We start from the raw sequence: 26942 nt of genomic DNA on the forward strand, positions 1-26942 counted from the left end.
TACATGCTTTTCAATTGAGATATACATGTTGCATTATCTTCGTATAAGATAGTTGGCATCTTTTCCTGTAAAGGCAAATTACATATCGTCTGGATATTTTGGGTCAATAACCTTAGCCAAACACACTCTCGACTTGCCTCATGCATTGCAATTATTTCTGCATGATTTGAAGAAGCAGCGGCTAATGTTTGCTTTATTGAACACCATTATATGACAATACTCCCACACGAAAATAAATATCCTATTTGATATCGACCTTTATGTGGATCCCATATGTATCCAGCATCAGCATAGTTGATTACTAAGGATTTTGATCCATTTGAATAAAATAACCCCATATCAATAGTCTTTGAGATATCTAAATACATGTTTAATTCCATTTCAATGTTTACATATTGGAGAAGAACTAAATATTGCTAACAAGTTTACAGCAACATTATGGCACTTAGATACTTCAGGACCAAGAAACTCTTCATCATTCTCGCAAGGACAAAATTGATCTTTATTCACATCTAATAATCGTACAACCATCGAAGTACTTAATAGGTGTGCTTTATCCATGTAAAGTTTCTTTAATATCTTTTTCATATAAGTTGATTGATGAACATGAGTTCCATCTTTTAAATGCTCAATCAGTAAGCCAAGACAAAACTTTGTTTTTCCAAGATCTTTCATCTCAAATTCTTTATTTAAACAATTGACTGTATTTTGGAGCTCTTCAGGAGTTCCAAAAATATTTAGATCATCAACATAAATAGCAATTATTAAAAAATCTGATCCAAACCTTTTTATAAAGACACATGGACAAATTAGATCGTTTTTGTAACCTTCTTTTAATAAGTATTCAATAAGACGATTGTACCACATACGTTCAGATTGTTTTAATCCATATAAACTTTTCTTTAATCTGGTCAAGAAATTTTCCCTAGAAACTCTATATCTTTCTAGGATTTAAATCCTTTAGGGATTTTCATATAAATTTCACTATCAAGTGCACCATACAAATAGGCTGTAACAACATCCATTAGATGCATGTCAAGTTTTTCATGTACTGCCAGACTAATAATATGTCTAAATGTGATTGCATCCACCATAGAAGAATATGTCTCTTCATAATCAATGCTGAGCCTTTGCAAAAATCCTTGTGTTACAAATCATGCTTTATATCTTACGACTTCATTTTTTTTCATTTCGTTTTTGCACAAATGCTAGTTTATATCCTACTGGCTTTACACCTTTAGGTGTTTGGACTACAGGTCCAAAAACCTCATGTTTAGAAAGTGAATTCAATTCTTCTTGAATTGCATCTTTCTATTTTAGCCAATCTTTTCTATTTCTACATTCCTCAATATATTTAGGCTCAGGATCATCATTTTCTTTTTCTACTTCAATAGCAACATTATATGAAAAATTGTTGTCGATAACTATATTTTTTCAGCTCCATCTTTTCCCCGAAGTAAAATAACTTATCGAAATCTCTTCGTTATCATCATTTTCAGGTACCTGAATCCCTTCTAAGGTTTTATGATTATGATTAGTTATATCTTTGGTCTCTTCTTAGAAACTTGTCTCCATAATACAATCACCTTGAATATTTGTTCCTTTCCATTTACGAGGATTTTCATCTTTGGAAACCAACTTGTCTTCCATGCTTTTGGTATAGATTGCTTTCTTTTGCACTAATAGTTTACCTTATTGGGATATCAATTCGTATTGGTATTTGTTCAAATTCATTATGAACTTGAATTCTTAAATAATTTTTATTTTATAAAAAAACATTTTACTTATGCAGATGGTATGCATCATAAAAACTACCTCAACAATTGTTAATGATTATATCAATATATATAGCCAACAACAAAAACGTTCATCAAATAGTCTAATCGTTAAATTTTTAATATTTAAAAAATTAATTAAATATATTTTTTAAATAAATTGAATTATTTTTTTGAAAAGTAGAAAAACTTCACTCTAATTAACCCTCCCATAGTTTCTAGATGAAAAAGATTACTTTGCCAAATCAGTCATTTAGCCACCAACCTTGCATCAATGTCTCTGCCCATTTTTATTCTTTACGCTAAGTTTGATTATTGGTGTAATATCATACAAGAAAAGCTTCTTCTATAATTATATAAAATAAAGAATAATTAGTGTAAATTTAAACATGCAATTAGAAATATAAGTAAAAGCTTTAATAAAAAATAAAAGTGAAAATTCATTTTTTTTCTTTGTCAAAAATGAGTATTTTACTAAAAAAGGCCCATTTCCAATTTTATTTACGGAAATTGACCACTTTAAACTTTATTTACCGAAATAGACCAAAAAAACTAAAAATGTGCCTACATGGAAGCGTTTTAAGGGAAAATTTCAGTAAAACACGTCCTTGAGGGAACGCTTTTGCCATGTCAGCAAAGTGCTTCCATGTTAGCACGTTTTATGCTTACATGGCAAAAACGTTCCCTCAATGACGTGCTTTAGTCCATGTTTTGGCCCCAATGATCACTCCAACAATCATTTGAAAATTTGACTGTTGGGGGGCCAACGGTCATGAAAAAAAAGTATAAACCCCTCACCTATTTTTTCACACAAAATTTCCTCTAAGTTGCATTTCTTCCAAATTTCTCTTTAAATTTTTCAAAAAAGCTCTCAAAGCTCTCTAAGTTTTTAATTTTTTTTCTAAATCAGAATTTTTTTTTATAATTTCTAAGATATTTGATTATGTTAGCAATGACCCGAGAATTAATTCGTCTCAATCATAAACATATCTCCATCGACCAAATGAAAATGGTAAGGGTTAATTTCAATTTTTGAATATTATTTAGTTTTTTAATTTATGTAATTTTAATTAATATTTATTTTATAATTTTTTATAACAGTCGGTAGATTAGGTTCTACTATAACAGCCCGATTTTGGGCTTAGTTGGATCAGTGGTTTCGGGACTATAAATCCGAGGCTAAGAAATTATTTTTATTATTATTTTGGTGTCATATTAAGATTATATGAGTGTATGAAAATTTTAGTGGATTAATTTTAGCATTTGGAAGCTTAATTTTGAAAAAGGACTAAATCGTATAAAGGGTAAAAGTTCTATTTTACTTGATAGATATACTAAATAGCTAGAGAGCCATCATTGGAGGCCTTTAAAGTGCAATTAGACCTTTAAAATAAGCTTGGCCGGCCATAGGGACAAGATTTGTCCAAGTTAACTAGGTTAGGTGGGTTTTGGTGACTAAATTGGTTAAAAATAAAATTGAATAAGAAGAGAATGATATTTTATTTTCTCTCGTCATATTCCCACCGTTCATACCAGAAAAATAGGGGTTTTTAAGCTTCAAAAATTTCTTTCACTCTCTATTCTCATAGGTAAGTGATTTTGATAGTTTTTCTTGATGATTTTTGCATTTTTTGGACCCCTTGTAACATGAGCTTTCTAATGGAGGACTATTTTATAAAATGATTGAGAGTCTAGGGTTTTTACATGAAATAATATGTGTTGTTAACTAAAATTTTATGGAAGAATATGAGTCTTGGATGTGTAATAAAAAACTTTTGTGAAGAAGTTTTCATGGAAACCCTAACTAGGGACCATTTTTGCATAAGTAATAAAATAAGTGATAAATGTGTGAAATAGTGGAAATTTGGGGTTGTTATAAGAGTAAAAAGTGTTCGGCTAGGCTTGATTAATGAAAAAATGTGATAAAAATCAATTTTTGGAGTTAGGGGTAAAATGGTTATTTTGTAAAAGTATAGGGGCAAAATGGTCATTTTGCCCAATTATAAATTGTTGAGTACCTAGATCATTAACAGGATTAAATTTTTGAATTTTTATCATTATAGATCAAGAATTGCAAAATTTGGGCCTAGATCGGGGAAAAGCAAAGCTAGTGGACTAAGCCGAACGAGTAGCCTACATTTTGTATACCGAGGTAAGTTCTGTGTAAATAATGCAACTACATTGTTATCAATTGTACATGAATTTTTATAGCATAAATTTTTTTATTGTTGGAATGAAAATACATTATGATAATTGAGATAATAGAACTCCCGGGTGAACCTTAGGAACAAATCGGATATTCATGCCATGACATTTGAGTCCTTTGTGCGCTAGTGTAATACATGTCTGGGACATGCATCGGCCACATTATGAGAGCTAGTGTAAGACCATGTTTGAGACATGGCATCGGCATTGAGACTAGAGCTAGTGTAAGACATGTCTGGGACATGCATCGGCTACAAGATGTGTCAGTATAAGACCATGCCTGGGACATGGCATCGATTTGATGGATGAGCCAGTGTAAGACCATGTCTGGGACATGGTATTGGCATTATACCCTTTGTTTGAGACTTAATGAATATCCGATAGCATTCCAAATGGTTCAACGGTGAGAGTTATAGTTTAATGTAAAACGAGAAAAGTATAACCTTGATGTGAGTGGTACAGGTACCTATTTGAAATGCATGAGATGTGAGCTTAGTATAAACTATGTAAATGTTATTGGATAGTGATAAGCAAGTTGTGCTTATACCTTTTTTTTGTATTATGAGCATGATGATGATTGGTAAAGTTGTCATTATATTTATTTTCATGCAACTTACTAAGCTTTATGCTTACTCTATTTCTTTCCATTTTCTTATAGGGCAGCCTAATTAGCTCGTGGATCAACGGTCTTCGGAGGCATCAATCACACTATCAATCAAAGCATTTGGTATAGTTAGATCTATTTATTTTAATTATGGCATGTATAGGGCCCTGACTTTAGGATTTGGTGTCATTGTTATTTGGCCAAATGTATTGGCTTACTTTAGCATTTTGATTCATTTTGTATAAGGCCATGGATATGGCTAAAGTTGAAAGTTTTTATATGAATACAAAAAGTTATTTCATGAATGGGTAATTTGTTGGTCGTTTTAGTACATATGAAATGTGTAAAGGCCTTAGATGTGGTTCTTAGATTGATGAATCATATTATGATGATCTTTAGCATGATGGATATTGTTATTTTGTGTTTCAAGGTGGCAAAAGGCTTGGTAAATAGCCTTACGTTGTCCATATAGGTAGACACATGGGCGTGTGTCTAGGCCGTGTGTGACACACGGCCATCCCCATGGACGTGTTGTCCAGCCGTACGTCTCCTGCACGTAAAAATTTCAAGTTAATATGCGTGGTCGTAAACACACGAGCAGAGACACATCCGTGTGCCTCAACCGTGTGAAGGACACGACCTAGTACACGGGCGTGTGCCTTGGCCGTGTGACCCTTAAGGATTGCTGACGTCAGAAATAGAATGTCAAGGTTTTTAGATACGGCCTAGGACACGGGTGTGTCGTGGTCATGTGAGGGACACGGGCGTGTCATGGTCATGTGAGGGACACGGGCCATAGACAAGAGCATGTGTCAAGCCATGTGAAAAACCGTGTAGGCTCAAAATTAAAATTTAATTCACATGGGTATGGGCCACAAGCGTGTCCCTAGATGCTTAGGCTGTGTGCATCACACGAGCCATCAGCACGGCCATGTTACAATGATTACACGGGTGTGTTGCCCCTCCACACGGGCGTATGCCCTGTTTCAAGGGTCATTCTTATTAAGTCAGTTTTAAGGACTCAAGTTGGTTCTGAATGGTTTCCAATGAAATTTTGAGGCCTTGTAGGGCCGTATTAAGAAGATTAAAAACAGCTCGAAAAATTTTTCAATTTGATCAAGTCTTGATGACTCAGGAACGATTGTATGCATGTGGTTAAGTATGGTAATGTGACAGCCCTAAATTGACCCTAGTCGGAAAGTGGTTTCGGGACCACAAAACCGAGTCATAAAAATAATTAACAGTCATATTTGATGCTCATTATATATGAATATGCATGTGTGAAAAAAATTCATGCTTAAATTTTGTATATAGTATGTGAAATTTATTAAATAGGACTTGTATGAGAAAATTTAGAAATGTGCTAGGCAAATGCTAAAGTGGCCTATTAATATATGTTGGAAAGTGCTTGTACTTGCATGTCAAATTAGCCAAACTATAGGTAGTGGCCGGCCATGCTACAAATTATATAATAAATATGAATTTTCTATTAACTTTAATTAGCTAAATGGCATAATATCATGAATTAATGAAAAGAAAATATAGAAAGTGGGTGAAAACAACAAAGTGTTCACCTTGTTCATTCCAAAAGGCCAAAAGTGAAGGAGAGTTGGGAGGAAATGAGCCATTCGGCCATTTCAAGTCTCCATTAAGGTATGAAATTCATGTTTATTCTTGAAATTTTAGATAAAATTGAACTAGTTACCAAGTTCTTTAGGTAACCCATGTTAGGAATTTTGATTTTGGGAAGACTAGAACTTTCGGCCATAGTAGCTATTGAGGATTTAGGTTTTTGTTTCATGTTAAATTGGATGAATCTTGGTGTATGGGTGTTTGAACTAAACTAATGATCAAATAGGTGCATAGATACAAAGTGGGAAGAATCGGCTACTAAGTTTGATACTATTGCCGAATATGAAAATGTTATGCTTGAGTAATGCATGTGGTTAGAGTTGGTAAAATGAAAAGAATGCTTAGAGGTGTTATAATTGATTAGGTGTTAAATTAAAAGCTGCTAAAATTTTCATTGTTTTAGCCGAATATGTGTTTGTTCAAAGAAGGAATTATTGAAGAATGTATATGAACTTGGCAAGTGAATTCGGCTTAGTACATAAATGATGTGAAAATTTTGGAATTTATTTTTGATTATGTGTATGTATGACCAAGTATAATCGGCCACATGAGTAAAATGAGTTTGATATGTGATTGCCGAATGTGACTAACAAGTAAACATTATTGGTAAAAATATTGAATACTTCTACTTGTATTCATTAAGCTCAAGAGCAAGAGGGATCAAAGTTAGATCGGGGAAAGGAGAAAGCAATAGAGTAATCAATCCACAACCGTTTCAATAGACCGAGGTAAGTTTTTAAGTAGGCTCTTCTAGTATACATAATTAAAGATGCCTATAAGAATATGGTAAATGAATCGAAATTTTTGGTTGGCACTTGAATAAAATTGTTCATTAATTAATGTGGGTATGCGATTCATAGTGAGGATCATTTGGAGTTAAGCTGTAATGGTGTTATGAACATGTGAATTTGAGTATAACTTTGGAGTTGAAATGTGAATGATGATATGTATATTGATAGAATCTATCCGGACTAAAGGTCCGCAGGCTATGAGCTGGAAAAAAAATATAACCAGGTTAAGTCCCGAAGGCATTCGTGCGGGTTACTATAACTGGGTTAAGTCCCGAAGGCATTCGTGCGGGTTATTATAACCGGGTTAAGTCCCGAAGGCATTCGTGCGGGTTATTATAACCGGGTTAAGTCCCAAAGGCATTCGTGCGAGTTATTATAACTGGGTTAAGTCCCGAAAGCATTTGTGCTGGTTGTTACATCCGAGCCAAATTCCGAAGGTATTTATGTTTGGAAAGGTGAGACTCTGTCGTAATAATTCCAATTAATGTGCTCATAATCCCTAATATGACCATGTATGGATCGTATATACATTGGAAAATTTTGGTACAGTGTCAGTTGTGATTACATAATCGAATAATGCTCTTCCGGCCATTTCTTACGATTATATGAAGTCTATAGCTCACTCGAGCTACATGAAATTGAATCAAATGAAATTTAGTTAAGTTTGACTTCGAATGTATAAACCTATTGACAAAAGTGTAAATTAAAATGAATACGTGATCTTGTGCATAGGCATTTATTTATCCTTATGAATGCTATTTCTTTTGTGTTTTTGTTTCAAATGAGTTCCTTACTTATAAACTTACTAAGCATCGAGACGCTTACTCTGTTGCTTAAATTCTCTGTATTATAGATTTTGTTCGTCAGCTATCGGACTCGGAGGTGTCAAAGTCGAAGTCATCCACACTGTCTAAGCCACTTTTTGGTACTCTTCAGTTGAACTTGATAATGGCATGTATAGGGCTGACCCTTGTTGTTAATTAAGTATCTTTTGGTAATGTATATTCGTATAGCCATGCGAAAATGGCTTGTATATTTTGAGTATAACATTATGATCATTTTGTATATATGGTCTTATGATATGGTTATTAAGTGGTGTGGAAATGTTTGGTAATGATTAGCCATTGGAATGGCCAATCATGGTCCTATTGGTGCTACGTATGTCATGGCTAATCGTGATTATACTTGGAAATAATGTATGTCAAATTACTAGTTGATTCATGGAAAACTATGAAATAGGTAAAATTTACCTTAAAATAGATGCTGACAGCAGCAGTGATGCGAATTTGAAAAATCACTAAAAATACTATAAATGAAATTAAATAATGAATAAATTATGTAATCAAATTTTGATGAGTCTATTTTCATATGAAAAAAACAAAACAACCATATGAGCCGTATTTTATGAGATGTTTAAGTTTTCGTGAAACAGGGCCAGAGCGATTTCTGGATCCCCTGTCGTAATAATACATATTGATAAAAGTGTAAATTAAAACGAATACGTGATCTTGTGCATAGGCATTTATTTATCCTTATGAATGCTATTTCTTTTGTGTTTTTGTTTCAAATGAGTTCCTTCCTTATAAACTTACTAAGCATCGAGACGCTTACTCTGTTGCTTAAATTCTCTGTATTATAGATTTTGTTCGTCAGCTATCGGACTTGGAGGTGTCAAAGTTGAAGTCATCCACACTATCTAAGCCATTTTTTGGTACTCTTCAGTTGAACTTGATAATGGCATGTATAGGGCTGACCCTTGTTGTTAATTAAGTATCTTTTGGTAATGTATATTCGTATAGCCATGCGAAAATGGCTTGTATATTTTGAGTATAACATTATGATCATTTTGTATATATGGTCTTATGATATGGTTATTAAGTGGTGTGGAAATGTTTGGTAATGATTAGCCATTGGAATGGCCAATCATGGCCCTATTGGTGCTACGTATGTCATGGCTAATCGTGATTATACTTGGAAATAATGTATGTCAAATTACTAGTTGATTCATGGAAAACTATGAAATAGGTAAAATTTACCTTAAAATAGATGCTGGCAGCAGCAGTCATGTGAATTTGAAAAATCACTAAAAATAGTATAAATGAAATTAAATAATGAATAAATTATGTAATCAAATTTTGATGAGTCTATTTTCATATGAAAGAAACAAAACAACCGTATGAGCCGTATTTTATGAGATGTTTAAGTTTTCGTGAAACAGGGCCAGAGCGATTTCTGGATCCCCTATTCTGACTTTGGAAATTCACCATAAATTAACCAGATATAATTAGAAGTCATGCTTTATATGTACAGATTCCTTTTTGAGTGTAGTTTCATTAGAAACAAATGGAATAAGTATTGAAGCCCTGTACAGGGAGATATCTAAGTCGTAATGCATAAAGGTCAGAGTAGTCGAACCCTGAAACAGGGGAGACTTTAACTAATAAACTGTACTAATTGGCCCAACCAAAAATTCTAGAAAACAATTAGTAAATATATGTATGAGTCTAGTTTCAGGAAAAATTTACGGAATTGGATTTCGAGTTTTGGAACTCGAGATATGATTTTTAGAGTGACTGTGATGCAGTTAGCCAGCTCGTCTGGAAATTTTAAAAATGAATTGTATGAGCTATTTAAGTAAGGAATTAAGTCCGTTAGCACCTCGTGTTCGACTCCGGCAACGGTCTCGGGTACGGGGTGTTACAGGTAATGCCTCGTGCCCAGTCCCGGACTCAGAATTGGGTAAAGGGTGTTACATTTAGTGGTATCAGAGTATGGTTTAGTCAGTTCTAGGACTAACCTAGCATCGATTCTCGCTATACATGCCATAGTTCTATATTGATAGTGTGACGACTCCTGACGATAATAAATTATGTTTTTAATATAGTAAGTGGATCCTGACGTAGCTACGGTGGATGATATGGAAAGTAATGCGTCGACTCCCGCTGAAAGGACCGCTCTAGTAGACAGTGAGCCCATGACACTGAGTCAAGGTGGAGGGGCTAGAGAGGCTTACCTCCACATGATGGACACTTGGTACACGGAGTTTATTCGTGTGAATCCAAACATTCCAACTCCTCTGATTCCTCAGTATGCCCCTGTAGCTCCGCAACGACTGGATCTGGTTAGGAGAGAGAACCCCCTAGTTGATAAAATACGAAAATAAGGGGCTGAGGAATTTCGGGCTAAGATTGATGATGACCCAGAGAGAGCAGAATTTTGGTTAGAAAATACCATTAGGGTATTTGACGAGTTATCATGCACGTCTGAGGAGTGTGTGAAGTACGCAGTATCACTCCTACGAGACTCAGCCTATCAATGGTGGAACACCCTTGTGTTGGTTGTACCAAGGGAAAGGATTACACGGGAGTTCTTCTAAGAGGAGTTCTGGAAGAAGCACATTAGTCAGAGGTTTATAGAGCAGAAAAGAAAGGAGTTTTTAGAGTTGAAGCAAGGTCGTAGGACGGTGACGGAGTACGAGCGCGAGTTTGTGAGACTAAGCAAATATGTACGAGAGTGCGTATCTACAAAATCCATTTTGTGTAAGAGGTTTAAAGATGGTTTGAACAAAGACATTTTTCTATTAGTTGGCATCTTGGAGATAAGGGAATTTGTGGTGTTCGTGGAGAGAGCATGTAAGGCCGAGGAGTTGGCCAAAGAGAAGAGAAAAACTGATATCGAATCTCGAGACTCAAGGAAAAGACAGATGGGGAAATCACAGTAGAACTCATCTAAGAGATAGAGAGAGTTTCCTACTCGATCAAACACGTCAGTAGGATTCTCAAATAAGAGTAAGAACAAGTAGAATACGGCTTCTAAGGCCTAGACCACTTCTATCGCAAGTGTCGATAGTGCTCAGCCAAACAGGCCGGAGTGTCCGCAGTTTGGTAGACGTCATTTTGACGAGTGTCGGGGGAATGAAAGAGGTTGCTTTAAATATGAATATTTGGACCACTTCATACGAGACTGCCCTGAATTAGATGAGAAAGAGAAAAAGCAAGATGTGAGGGCGAGTAGTGCTCCTACGAGGGGTAGACCACAGAAGAACCCGGGTAGTGGGGCTAGCAATAGAGGGGCTCCTAGAGATTCAGCTGTGAGGTTCGAGGGCCGAGCGCCTGCAATGACTTATGCCATTTGCGCTCGCAAAGAGGTATATTCACCAGATGTAATTACGGGTACTTTTTCTCTTCTCAATATCCTTGTTGTTGCTTTAATTGATCCGGGGTCTACCCACTCTTATATTTGTATGGATTTGATACCTCGTATGAACATGCTAGTAGAGTCCACTGAATTTGTGGTAAAAGTGTCCAACCATTTAGATAGACATGTACTAGATGACCAAGTGTGTAGAAATTGTCATTTGACAATTAGAAGTTACTGTTTTTCGGCTAACTTGATGTTATTGTTGTTTAATGAATTTTATGTAATCCTTGGGATGGATTGGTTAACTTCTCATAGTGTTGTAGTGGACTGTGGAAGGAAATCTATTGAGTTGAAATGGGAAGACGGGAATGTTCTTCGGGTTGAACCAGATGAATCGGACAACTCCCCTGTAGTGATATTGTCAATGACAGCATAGAGATATTTGAGAAAGGGATATGAGGCTTATCTCACTTTTGTACTAAATACTCAAGTGTCTGAGTTGAAGATTGAATCGGTACCAATGGTTTGTGAGTTTACAGATGTGCTTCCAAAGGAGTTACCCGGATTACCTCTTGTGAGGAAAGTTGAATTTGGAATCGAGTTAGTCCCTGGTACAGCACCCATCTCTATTGCTCCGTATAGGATGGCTCCTACAGAGTTAAAAGAGTTAAAAGTTCAACTGTAAGAGTTAACTAACAAGGGTTTTGCGAGACCGAGTTATTCACCGTGGGGTGCTCCGGTACTTTTTATGAAAAAGAAAGATTGGTCGATGAGATTGTGCATAGACTATCGACAGCTCAACAAGGTAACTGTGAAAAAAAAGTATCCCTTGCCAAGGATCGATGATTTGTTCGATCAGTTAAAGGGAGCCACCGTATTTTCTTAGATCGACTTAAGGTCGGGCTACTATCAGCTGAGGGTTAAGGAGCAAGATGTATCAAAAACTGCATTTAGGATGAGGTATGGGTACTATGAGTTTCTAGTTATGCCCTTCGGTTTAACAAATGCCCCTGTGGTATTTATGGATCTGATGAACCGTATTTTTCGGCCGTATTTGGATAAATTCATGGTGGTTTTTATTGACAACATACTGATTTACTCACGTGATGAAAGCCAGCACGCGGAGCATCTAAGAATGGTTTTACAAACCTTGAGAGATAAGCAGTTATAAGCCAAGTTTAGTAAAAGTGAATTTTGGCTTAAAGAGGCTGGATTCCTAGGACACATCGTGTCGGGAGATGGGATCAGAGTTGACCCGAGTAAGATCTTGGCTATTGTTGAATGGAAACCGCCGAGGAATGTGTCAGAGATTCGAAGCTTTTTGGTCTTGGCTGGATACTAAGAATATTTCTAAATGGGTTCTCGATAATAGCTACTCTGATGACAAGGTTCTTAGAAAAGGATGTCAAGTTCGAATGGTCAGAGAAATGCCAACAGAGTTTCGAGGAACTAAAGGCTTTGTTGACCGAAGCCCCACTTTTAGTGCAACCAGAATCGAGAAAAGAGTTTGTGGTGTATAGTGATGCATCCTTGAATGGGTTAAGGTGCATGCTTATGAAACAAGGCAAGGTAATAGCCTATGCCTCGAGACACTAAAGCCATACGAAAAGAATTACCCGACACACGATTTAGAGTTGGCCGCCATTGTGTTCGCGCTGAAGATTTGGAGGCACCTTTTGTATGGTGAGAGATGTCGGGTATTTACCAACCATAAAAGTTTAAAGTATTTAATGACTTAGAAGGAGTTGAATTTACGGCAATGGCAATGGTTAGAGTTGATAAAAGACTATGAGTTGGTGATTGACTACCACTCTAGAAGAGCTAATGTAGTAGCCGATGCATTGGGTAGGAAATCATTGTTCGCCTTGAGGGCTATGAATGCTCAGTTGTCTGTGACTGATGATGGTTTGGTTCTGATAGAGTTGAGAGCTAGATCGATGTTCGTGCAAGAGATTTGCAAAGCTCAGAATAAAAATATTGAATTGCAAGCCAAGAGAACTCAGTGTGAGTCGGGTGCCGAATCAAAGTTTAATATTGGTACTGACGGGTATATGATGTACCGAGACAGGATTTGTGTACCCAGGGATAATGAGCTCATTCAGAATATTTTAAGAGAGGTACACAGTGGTCGAGGATGTACAATGACTAAAGAAAATGTACTAGTGGTCGAGGATGAAAAGATACATTTCTGAGTTTGTTTCTAAGTGTCTAGTTTGTCAACAAGTGAAAGCTGAACACCAAGTACCTTATGGATTACTTCAGCCTATCATGGTCCCCGAGTGGAAGTGGGATCGGATTACTATGGACTTTGTGACGGGTTTGCTGGTAACCCAGAGGAAGAAAGATGCTGTGTAGGTTATGGTTGATTGACTGACAATATTGGCTCACTTTATCCCAATACGTACAGACTTCTCACTTGATAAGCTAGCAGACTTGTACATTTCCAAAAGAGGAAAAGAGGCTTTGGGAACAAAGTTGAACTTTAGCACAGCTTTCCACCCGTAAACCGATGGATAGTCAGAGAGAGTAATTCAGATCTTGGAAGATATGTTGTGGTGTTGTGTTCTCGAGTTCCAAGGCAGCTGGGAAAAGTATTTACCGCTGGTGGAATTCGCCTACAACAATAGTCATCAATCAAGTCTGAAAATGGCACCTTATGACGCTTTATATGGGCGTAAGTGTCGAACGCTTTTATATTGGATCGAACTGAGAGGGAGTCAGATTCAGGGGGTCGACTTAGTCAGAAAAACTGAATAAAAGGTTGAAGTGATTCGTGACTATATAAAGACCGCATCAGATAAATAGAAATCTTACGCAGATTTGAAATGGAAAGAGATTGAGTTTCAAGTTGGGGATAAAATATTTTTTGAAGGTATCCCCGTGGAAGAAGGTTCTCCGATTCAGAAGGAAAGGCAAATTGAGTCCACGGTTTATTGGACCTTATGAGGTGACCAAGAGAATTGGACCGGTAGCATACCGATTGACTTTTCCCTCGTAATTTAAAAGATTCACGACGTGGTTCATATGTCCATGTTACGTCGATATAGATCAGATCCTTTGCATGTGATTGCACCAACTGATGTTGAGATTCAACTAGACATGACTTGTGGTGAAGAACCGATTAAGATTTTGGACCGAGAAGTCAAGAAGTTGAGGAATAAAAGTGTAGCACTCGTAAAGGTTTTGTGGCATAAACACAGAGTCGAGGAAGCCACATGGGAACTTGAAGAGAATATGAGAGATCAATACTCAAACTTATTCAACGGTAAGATTTTCGAGGACGAAAATCTCTAAGGGGGAGAATTGCAGCAGCTCGATTTTGGGCTATTGCAGCAGCTCGATTTTGGACTTAGTTAGGTCAGTGGTTTTGGGACCACAAATTTGAGGTTGAGAAATTACTTTTTTTATTATTTTGGTATCATAGTAAGATTATATAAGTGTATGAAAATTTTAGTGGATTAATTTTAGCATTTGGAAGCTTAATTTTGAAAAAGGACTCAATCGCATAAAGGGTAAAAGTTCTATTTTACTTGATAGACATACTAAATAGCTAGAGAGACAAAATTGGAGGCCTTTAAAGTGCAATTAGACCTTTAAAAGAAGCTTGGCCGGCCATAAGGACAAGATTTAACCAAGTTAACTAGGTTAGGTGGGTTTTGGTGACTAAATTGGTTAAAAATAAAATTGAATAAGGAGAGAATGATATTTTATTTTCTCTCATCATCTTCCCACCGTTCATACCAGCAAAAGAGGGGTTTTCAAGCTTCAAAAACTTCAGCCACTCTCTATTCTCATAGGTAGGTGATTTTGATAGTTTTTCTTGATGATTTTTGCATTTTTAGACCCCTTGTAACATGAGCTTTCTAATGGGGGACTATTTTGCAAAATTATTGAGAGTCTAGGGTTTTGCCATGAAATAATATGTGTTGTTAACTAAAATTTTATGGAAGAATATGAGTCTTGGATGTGTAATAAACAACTTTTGTGAAGAAGTTTTCATAGAATCCCTAACTAGAGACCATTTTGCATAAGTAATAAAATAAGTGATAAATGTGTGAAATAGTAGAAATTTGGGGTTGTTATCAAAGTAAAAAGGATTCGGCTAGGCTTGATTAATGAGAAAATATGATAAAAATTGATTTTCGGAGCTAGGGGTAAAATGGTCATTTTACAAAAATATAGGGGCAAAATGGTCATTTTGCCCAATTATAAATTTTTGAGTACCTAGATCATTAAAAGGAATAAAATTTTTATATATCAAGAATTGCAAAATCCGAGCCTAGACCAGGGAAAAGAAAAGCTAGTGGACTAAGCCGAACGAGTAGCCTTTATTTTGTATATCGAGGTAAGTTGTGTGTAAATAATGCAACTACATTGTTATCAATTGTACATGAATTTTCATAGCTTAAATTGTTTGATTGTGTTAATGAAAATACATGATGATAATTAAAACAATAGAACTCCCGGGTGAACCTTAGAAACAAATTAGATATTCATGCCATGACATTTGGGACTTTGTGTGCTAGTGTAAGACATGTCTGGGACATGCAACGGCCACATTATAAGAGCTAGTGTAAAACCATGTCTGGGACATGGCATCGACATTGAGATGAAAGCTAGTGTATGACATGTCTGGGACATGTATCGACCTCGAGATGTAAGCCAGTGTAAGACATGTTTGGGACATGTATCGGCTACGAGATGTGTCAGTATAAGACCATGCCTGGGACATGGCATCGGCACGGATATGTGAGAGCTAGTGTAAGACCATGTTTGGGACATGGCGTCGGCCTCGATTTCGATATTCAGTGTAAGACTATGTCTGGGACATGGCATCGACTTGATGGATGAGCCAGTGTAAGACCATGTCTGGGACATGGCATCGGCATTATACCCTTTGTTTAAGGCTTAATGAATATCCGATAGTATTCAAAATGGTTCAATGGCGAGAGTTACAGTTTAATGTAAAACGAGAAAAGTATAACCATGTTGTGAGTGGTACAGGTTCCTATTTGAAATGTATGAGATGTGAGCTTAGTATATGCTATGTGAATGGTATTGAATAGCGATGAGTAAGTTGTGCTTATACCTATTTTTTTTTTTGGTATTATGAGCATGATGATGATTGGTAAAGTTGTCATTATATTTATTTTCATGCAACTTATTAAACTTTATGATTACTCTATTTCTTTCCATTTTCTTATAGTGCCGCATAATTAGCTCGTGGTTCAACGGTCGTCGGAGGCATCGATCACACTATCAATCGAAGCACTTGGTATAGTTAGATCTATTTATTTTGATTATGGCATGTATAGGACCCTGACTTTAGGATTTGGTGTCATTGTTAATTGGCCAAATGTGTTGGCTTACTTTAGCATTTTGGCTCATTTTGTATAAGGCCATGGAAATGCTAAAGTTGAAAGTTGTTATATGAATACAAGAAGTTATTTCATGAATGGGTTATTTGTTAGTCGTTTTAGTAAATATGAAATGTGTAAAGGCCTTAGATGTGGTTGTTGGATTGAGGAATCATATTATGATGATCTTTAGCATGATGTATCTTGTTATTTTGTGTTTCAAGGTGGCAAAGGGCTTGCTAAATAGCCCTATGTTGTCCACATGGTTAGACACATGGGCGACACACGGCCAGCTCCATGGGCCTGCTGTCCAGCTGTGTGTCCCCTACACGTAAAAATTTCAAGTTAGTATATATGGTAGTAAACACACGGGCAGAGACACAGCCGTGTGTTTCAGTCGTGTGAAGGACACAGCCTAGCATATGGGCGTGTGCCTTTGTCGTGTGACCCTTAAGGATTGCTGACGTCAGAAACAGAATTTCAAGGTTTTTAGACACGGCTTAACACACGGGCGTGTCATGGCCGTGTGAGGGACATAGGCCATAGACATGAGCGTGTGTCAGGCTGTGTGAAAACCCCTGTAGGTTAGAAATTAGAATTTAATTCACACAGGTATAGAGCACGAACGTGTCCCTAGATGCTTAGGCAGTGTGCATCACACGGGCCATTAGCACGGCCATGTTATAATGATTACACGAGTGTGTTGCCCCTCCACACGGGCGTGTGCCCTATTTCAAGGGTCATTTTTATTAAGTCGGTTTAAGGACCCAAGTTTGTTCTGAATGGTTTCCAATGAGATTTTGAGGCCTCGTAGGGCCGTATTAAGAAGATTAAACAAAGTTTGAAAAAGTTTTAAATTTGATCAAGTCTGGATGACTCGAGAACGATTGTATACATGTGGTTAAGTATGGTAATGCCTTGTGCCTAGTCCCAGCCTCGGACTCGGGTAAGGGGTGTTACAGTTACAATGTTATATTCATAATATGTCAGGTCCTCCATCACCATTGATAGAAAATTACTGAAGGGAAGCAGGTTTTTGGCACGTGGCCAATATAAGTCGGGGGTGCAAATTGGACCTGAAACTTATCAGCGCATTCATAGAGAGGTAGAGACCCGAGACGCACTCATTTCGTCTTCCATGCAAGGATTGAACCGTCACTTTGGAGGACGTGCATTTACAATTAGGGTTACCAGTGGATGGGTCCGTACTCACCGGGTCTGCTCAATCTGCTAATTGGAGAGCTATATGCTTCAATCTTTTAGGTACGATTCGAATAATATTTATGGAGGTTGAATTGGGATAGGCTGGTTACGAGACACATTGCTGGAGTTGAGGGATTATTCGACTAAATTAGAAAGAATAAAATACGCTCGGGCATACATCCTTGAGATCCTCGGAGGTTATCTGATGCTGGACAAGTCACGAAACCTCATACATTTGAGGTGGTTGCTAAAACTCATCGATTTTATAACAACTAGCAAACTCAATTAGGGGTCTGCTGTGTTGTCGACATTGTACCAGAAGATGTGTTGGGCGACACAACCAAGTAAAATAAAAATTAGAGGTTGCCTTTCACTGCTACAATCGTGGGCATGATTTCACTTTCCATTTTTACATCCTCGAGTGAACCACCCGTATGCATTCCTGCTCTTAACGAGGTAAAATTTGGATTAGATTTTACAATTATTACATAAATTTAAAATATAATTTTATACTACAATTTTCTTTAATTAGGTGGAACCATTCGACGAGTTACAACGGAATACCTACTGCTCTTGAAGATATATGACTTCTACTAGACAAACGGTTGGAAGCGCACGTAAGTATATATATTTCATTTTGAGCTATATATATAATATAGTCGTTTCATATTTAGTATTTAATATTATGTATATAACTAATATTTTTATCACATTCATATAGTTTCAATGGACACCATACAAGGATCTGGCAATTCGAACAGTAATTCCAGATGACTACAGAATTCGAACATCTGGCATGTTAAGGTCCCAATGATCAACTACACTACCGTCATGATGCACCAAATGGATAGAGTGTTGCGAAAATTCATATTCCAACAACCGATTCTCGTGGCTGAAGAGCACAAATCGACTTATGGTGATCGAATACACATTGGCCAGTCTTCTTCTCATAATATATTAAAATGTGGGAAAATTGCTATGATAATATACCTACTCGCGAACCGATTATTGTTCCAAAGTTAGCGTATGAGCCGGATTACATGCCATTGTTTAGGATCCATGGCAAGTCATATTTTCTCTAGGAAGAGCAGAGGAGTCGGCAATTCCGTATTAAAACGGAATGATAAGACCCTTTAAATCCAAGAACAAGGGCTAACAGGGCGAGCCCATCAACAGCACCCATGCAACCACCGGGCTCAACGCCTCAAGTGATGATGCCCACACCACAACTCCTTCAGATTAGCCAGGTGCGTATCCTAGCCCTTATATGTACCCTAAATCATATATATTTCCTTTTCTCAGTTTTATGCTAGGTTGGAATGCATGGAACCATGAATCTCCTTTCCCGATGACTCCGGCTCGACTGATGATATATAGGCCATTATCGCATGAGGCACCGTCGAGGAGCTCATCTCATTTCCAATCCCCGTCTCCTTATGGGATTCAAACACCTCTGCCATAGGTGATGCAAACTGTAATACCCCATATTTTGGGGTTAGAAGTTTTGTGATTTGTAGGTAAAGTCAATGGCTAGATCGGATAATTGGGTTTGTTGCTGTGTTTTATGTAAGAATAGGCCTACTGGTCTGGTGGTTTGTTGTGTGTTAATTTGCCTCTGGGTTATGGGTTCGAATCTTCGTGTGTGTTTATGGGAGTAATTTTATTTTATATATCTATGTATTTTTGTTTTTATTTTATGTATTTATTTATCTTATTTTAGTCAGTGAATTAAAAAAAGATTTTAAACACGTTCTTTTCTCCCTCTCTAGCATGTTTGTTTTTCTTTCTATCTTCTCCTCCTTCTCCCTTTTTTTTTTCTTGGTGGTTTTGTTATTGGAATCATTTTAGTTTGTTCTTCTTATTTTCTTTCTGATTTCACATGTCATTGCCTCACATTTCCATCTAATATGAGTTTGAATCGGGTAAGTGTCGTCTTTTGGTATGTTTTTCTATGACTTTCAACTTAAATTAGTTGAGTTCTTAAATTAGTTGCTCACATGGGCGTGTGCCCTCTCCACATGTGTGTGGCCTTCACACAGGCGTGTATGGCCTTCACATGGGCGTGTAGACCCCCACACGGCCTGCGCATTTTCCACACGGCCGTGTGGCCTTATGTCTACAAATTTTGTACTGTGTCTATTTTTAATCTGATTATGATTCTGTGTGTTTCAGCCTTTGGCTAGGTCTTTGTAATGGTGGTCAGGACTTTGCTTCGGCCTGGACTTGCGCGTTATTCGCAATCATAGCTCTAATTAAGCAATTCGGTTGGGTGTTAATTGATGTTATGTTATATTTGATTCTGATTTTGGGTATTTGAATGTGTGCATTTCTGATTTCATACTCTGTTTTTGTAAGTTTGTCTTAAAATAGAAGGGAGTCTGATCTATTCTGGCAGTTTCAACTGTTACATGTCTGTACAGCGATTTACCACAATGCACAGTACGACATATATGTCACCTCTGCTGCATATTAACATTTGAGTGGCTTAGTCCACATACTAGGCGTATAGGGTTGGATGGGCCTTTCGAGGTCATATGTGGTGTGCATGGTTGGATGAGCTTAAATAGCTCTTTTTCGACTGTGATTGGAGGACGGATAGGTGTTGGGTCGGTTGGGTGGGTTTTTTATTACTTGTTGCATTCATTCTGTATTCTGTCTGTCTGTTTGATTGTGAGGCTAACTGTTTATAGATCGAGATGTTTCAGTACTGATACATTTGATTTGTTTGTGTAGACTATTTGTATAGTGGATTGCCACTGAGTTTTTTTTTATTATGAAATTTTGGTGTTCACTTATCTATTGTTTTTGAACTCACATTGAGCTCGTATAGCTCACCCCTTAGTTTATCCCTTTTCATGTACCCTCGTTTTCTGTAGCTGGACTTGGCATGTTAGAGGTCTCAGAGTGACATGTTTTAAGCCGGACTAATAAATGGACTTTCAGATTTTTAAATTTATGAATTGTTTCGGACTGTAAACAGCTATAAAGACTGTGGTACAATCTAATTTTGGATTTTCGTAAGTAGTTTTCTTTTGATTCCTAGAAACTTCGGAACTTTATTTTCGAGCCGTTTCAATGTGACTTGAGTTCTCTGTTTTTAATCCTAAATGGGCTAAATGGTTTATTTCGATTTCAATAACTGTGTTCGAATAAGATTTTAACAACTCATTTTGTAAAAAATTTTCAGATCACTTCGGTGATCAATGTGACCTCTGAAATTCGACCTAAACTCCTAGGTCGGGTTTTGGGGCGTTACACAAACACCTCCGTAATCTTCGTTCTATCAAGGTGGGTCAACCTCCCAACACCCACAACCAGAAAAATTTCTCGAACAACCATAACCCCCGTCGAAAACTGAACCAAGAAGGAATCCAGCGCATAACCGTTGACCACCCTAATGTGGCACTGATTCCAACTGGCACATGCATTGATTTTTTTTAATATATTTGTACAAACTATTTTTATATTATTTCATTTAATAAATTAGAAGTTGTTTTGAATATTTTTGTATAAATTATTTGTGTATTTTGTCCTATTTAATAAAATATAAGTTCTTTTAAATAAGGCAATAGAAATTATTTTTTCATAGTTTTATTTAATCGATTATGAACTGTTTCGATTTGGACATGTTCAAATTGCATGACCTAGGTTCCTACACCATTCCCAAAACTTCTGTTGATTTGTTCCTTCCTGGATATCCATATTATCACGTATTCTAATCGAGCAAGTCGACCTTTTGGTTTGCAGCGCAATTCTCTATTCGGTAACAACTTAAACGAAGCAAGCGATATAGAAACCACTTACGTCCATCTAGGACTGATAGGAATACATGACTCCACACGTTGTACATGTATTCTAATTGGTACACTTCGTCGACATAACTTATGGGATCCAAACAGAGATTCTAACAAGTTGCAAATACATGAGCACATGGATAACGAAATGTGTCAAACCTCCCACAGTCGCAAGTCCTATTTCTCAGCTATACACAATATTGCTCACTGGTAATACCTTGGTTCTGTAACACCCCTAACACCTCTCTATCGTTGGATTAGGGTCACAAGCATTACTAATAAATCAAACAATTAATTCAATCATAATCAACATATAAACTAACTAATAACATTATAATATGCAGGGGTAGATCACGACAATCTAATACTTTCATGATAGATTCTTATACATTCGAATAATAAATTACGCTATGCATTTCTGAACTTGGTCTTCCACTGTCTACACTCTTATCACTATTTATACATTGCTAAACTTAGTCTTCCACTATCTACACTTTTATCACTATTTATCCCTTCCAGAATGTCAGAATTCGGATGCATACAAGACTATGCCAATTATTTGCATCAGAGTATTAGTCCATAATCTATCTACGAATATCTTTTTAATTTACCTTCAATGATGTTAGTGGAATGCACTTAATTTAGGTTTCCTAATCCACACCAATTTAGAGTAAAAGTTAGTCTTACAGCCCCTATTACGAGTCTACGGGACCCTAAAAATAGTTTAAAAATAGATAGGGACTAATTTGAAACAATTCTGGAAGTTTAGGAAATAATTAAAAAAAAATTTGATTTCAGGGGTCACACATCCATGTGGCCAGGCCATATAACTCTTTGACTTGGGTCACACGCCCATGTGTGTTGCCTGTGTGTGACACACATCCGTGTGCCCAAGCTGTATGCACCCAAAAGTACCTTAGAACTCAAGTTTACCATTTCCTATTTACTTGGACACTAAGCAACTCAATTACCAATAGTTTAACCTATTCAAAACATGATTAAACATGCCCAAAATACACCAAATTCATCACCTAATATGTCTAACCAATGCACCCTCATTGGTACTACATTTTATATGTTCAATTACATCAACAACACATCAAACATTCAAGACTTTCATTCATGTCACACTTACCATATTTGAACTAACTTTCAAACTTCTAAAGTTACCAAATATGATGCTAAACACATACCAAGAACTATGCTACGCTACCAAGCTTTAAACAATCACATACCAACATATAAACTAGGCTAGTATACCAACATAGCCTCAACCACAACCATATACACATTTAACCATCATTTCACTAGCAACTAAGTTAACAACATCTTATAAATGATATAAACAAAAGACTCCCTAGGTACATGCCATTAAAAAATGAAATATCACCACACTTGAGCTCGGGATTTGTGATTTGATGCTGGGTCGGTAATAATTCGTATAGTACCTAGCCTGCGTACGAAAAATAAAATTGCATACTGAGTAAAACTCATTGGCATTTCTATAATCCAAATAACATAACTTGATGTAAGTATTTAAAATGCAAAATGCAACAAGTAAGCTATGTTCATATGTTTCAATTTAATAATATAATTTTTGCTCATTCCTTATTCACATATACTAAGATTTTCACATGTTCAGATATATAAGTACATATATCAATGACATTTCATTTAACATTTGATAACATCATCTCATGCAATGGCATTATTAATATCTTTAATCAATACTTGAATTCATTCAATTTTCACATCTTAATTTATCATTTCATATTTCATTTATCATCTCATTATCATTCATATTTTCTATTTCAATATTTTCTCATATCATATTCATTTCTTATCTTTGTTATTTCAACATCAATCACATAAATTATTAATTTACGTTCCCCTATTAACACAACACGGACTCGGACGGATACATGGATCCAACAAACACACCAGTCTGGCACCCGGTGCTTCATCGGATAAATTCGAAGTAATAACTGCGCCCAACGCTATATAAATTGACACCCAGTGTCTCATTGGTTAAACCGAAGCAAATTGGCACCCACTGCTTCATTGACTCGAGGTCAAAGTAATCCCTGAACTCTTCCTATCCTATTGCATGTCATCTATATCCGACTCAGCCTGATATAGTTAATAGGGATTCATTTCACTTTTCAATACAACCAATGTCTCAATTTCATGAATATATATCATCACATATAAGCATATATTCAATTTGATAATAATCACATTTTTCTCAATACACATATATTCATAGTCAATATGTTTCATAATATACAAAATTAATCCATTTCATTTCAATTGCAAATTTAATTCAATCCCAAAGTACCAAAGTACTCACCTCAAATGCTTACAATATGCAAACAATTATATATACAATAATCTACTATTTAATTCGGATTACAGAAACACAAACCATGATTTCTGAGCTATTTAATGTTGATTTTATCCTTCCCCTTTTTACTCGAGGATTCTGGTACGACGTTAGCTATGGAATAAAACAATTAAATCACATTAATATTACACATTTCAACTTCACATTAAATTTCAATTTTTACACTATATTTTGCTTATTCTTTAATTTAGTCCCTAAATCGAGACTAATTTTAACCTTCACAATTAACTTCATATTTTTATACTAATTTCACTCTAGACCACATTTAGCTTCCGCTTTTCCAATTCAACCCCTTAATTTTGAATTTTTTACAATTTAAGTCCCTATTGTTCAAAATCAACAATTAATTCCACAATTTAGCCCTTTTTTCATTTCTAACTTAAAAATCTATCTATTTAATCCCCAATACTTAAACTATTCAACAGTGTCAACATCTAAAATTTTAGACAATACTAAAAATTACAATATGAGTCGGGTAGCCCCAAGTGCCAAGATTCCAAAAACATAAAAGTTACAAGCATAGGGACTAAATTGCACTAACCAGTTTGGATTTGAACTTCCAAACCCCTAGTCGTGCGTGACTTCTCATTTTTCTTTCTTTCTTTTGTTTGCATGTAACAAAGAATGAAACATTCTCTTTCTTTTCTTTTGTTTATATTAATATAACTATTATTATTATTATAACTTAATATATAATATATATACATAATACACACAAGCAAAATCATTAAGACATGGTCGGTTACCATCCCACCATTTACTAATTGGTATTTTTTCTACTTTATTCCCTTTAATTTATTTCAATTTATAATTCAAACTTTTAACCCTTACGTGATTTAGTCCCTGTACCTTAATAACTCCTAATTTCATAAAATTCACTATTTTAAAAATTAATTAGCTACTAAGCTAGCCTCATAAATATTTAATAACAATTAGCTAATAAAAATATTTATGGGTCGAGTTTATGAAAACAAAGTCCCAAAAATACATTTTCTGATACCTCTGACTATCGGGTCGTTACAGGTTTGGTTTGTCTATCTCTGTCACACAAAACCATAGATGGTTACGATCTTGACACACTGTGTGCATTATGTTGGCCCATACCTTTGCCTTTGCCTTATTAATTTCTTGCACTACCGTCCAGCACCATACATGACCTCCCTGTATTTGACCTTTATAACTCGTCGCTCACTTTGGAAATAATGCCACCAAACAGAATTATGTCTCCCGTACAATGGAGAATATCGACAAATGACACATTCCTTTTAGAACAGAATTTATGCATTCAGTTAGGTTTGAGGTTATATGACCATATTGTAGGCCACCGTCGTATGCTTGTGTCCACTGATTGAAAGGTATGTTACAGAGATAGTTTGCATCTTGATCGTTAATTAACCCCCAAAATTGCCAACATCTCATGAAAACGGTCTTTACTGATCTCGTACCCTGTCAATTTAAGTGGATAGCAATAATTACATACTACTCTTCCATTCAGAATAAATTGAATATTACAAACGAAATAATATTGGTGGCGATTAAATACCAATGTTGGTCACTTGTTGTCGTTCAGTGGTAGATCGATATTGCCCATAATAGTTGGACGCAACGTGTCTTAGACAATACCGATGGTGTGTGAGATCCCATAGGCTTCCCTATCTCTCAATTGTGGCTAGTATTCTAGGCCCCGCTCCGATATAATACAAATATCAGGTTGGGGGCAGACATGCCTCATCAACCTAGAAAAAAAGAAATCCCAGTCGTCACTTGACTCCCTCGGTGTTATTGTAAATACAATTGAAAGGATCCTCCTATCACCATCCTGTGCCACAACTAGCAGTAGTTTATGGGTATATCTACCATACATTAAGGTACCTTCAATTTGTACCAATGGCTTGCAATACACAAATGTATCCCGGTATTGCTTAAAGTTCTAGAATAGACGATTCAACACTTGGCATCCATAGAGTAAGCGATCATTGTAGTACGTAGGGCCCATTTCAAGCTCTATTACGCAACCTGAGACATACCTCTCCAGCACCTGACACCACTGCCACAACTCATTATATGAAGCGTCCCACCCACTTTGCATCTTATCCAACTCCTTCTGCTTAGCTATCCAGGCCTTGCGGTAAGAAGCCGTGTACTTGAATTGCTATGAAAATTAGCAATTAAAACCGACAAAGAAGTCCTAGGATCCGCCTTCACCATCAGTAGTATTAAGCCCCCATCATATTTGAATCCATCTTAGGATGATCTTTTGAAACACCTGTCAACCTATGAGTACGTTAAATAATGCAACATAAAATAATAACAGTAATATTCAAAAACCCTAAAAACCCAGTGATACTATACCGACAACACAAGTATGTGGACCTTTGAACTTCTTTATCTCCCACAACCCTGTCCTCCTCTTAACTGAAGCTATGATTTTCCATGAACATTTACTGTCTCGCATTGCACACTTGGCCTCAAACTTCTCGGATTTGGATTTAACCACGTGGTAGTTAACTCTGTCCATGATGTTATATTATGTCAATGCACCGAGAAAACCATCCTTACTGGAAAACTCCTTACCAACTACCAATTCACTAGAATCCAACGACGAACTTGTGTGGTCATGCCTCCTGTGTGTTAGATCTGGAAACTCCAATACATTATCTGCTGATAGATCGATATTAAGCATGTAAGCTAGAGGCGAGTATGTCGTGAATCGTAGATCTTCTTCTTCTTCATCTGAACCCCCTTCATCGTCTTCAAGTTCAGTTGGAACAGGCTCTAGTTCAGAAAATAATGCAACTTTTGCACCATCAAGGCTGGGCTCTCGGGGTGGATCCACATCAGACTCATCATCCGACCCACCATCAATGCAACGTACGAGGTCCCCTCGCTGGTGGATGTCGTAGTGAGTACATCATCCCTTTTCATAGATGTTTCATAATGTCTCCAATCAGATGTGGATTGTTAACCACTAGAAGTTGATGCCATTCCCCAATATGTATTTCTAGCATCAAACATCGACCTACCAAGGTGCATGACT

General features: G+C 36.5%; 1 pseudogene; it reads right to left on the reverse strand.

Moving 5' to 3' along the window:
* LOC107887655 (multicopper oxidase LPR1-like) overlaps positions 1-26423 on the reverse strand; it is an 88805-nt pseudogene extending 62382 nt beyond the window's left edge.
* Positions 26424-26942: the final 519 nt, after the last annotated feature.

The sequence above is a fragment of the Gossypium hirsutum genome, chromosome A03, assembly GCF_007990345.1.
Source record: "Gossypium hirsutum isolate 1008001.06 chromosome A03, Gossypium_hirsutum_v2.1, whole genome shotgun sequence".
NCBI lineage: Eukaryota > Viridiplantae > Streptophyta > Magnoliopsida > Malvales > Malvaceae > Gossypium > Gossypium hirsutum.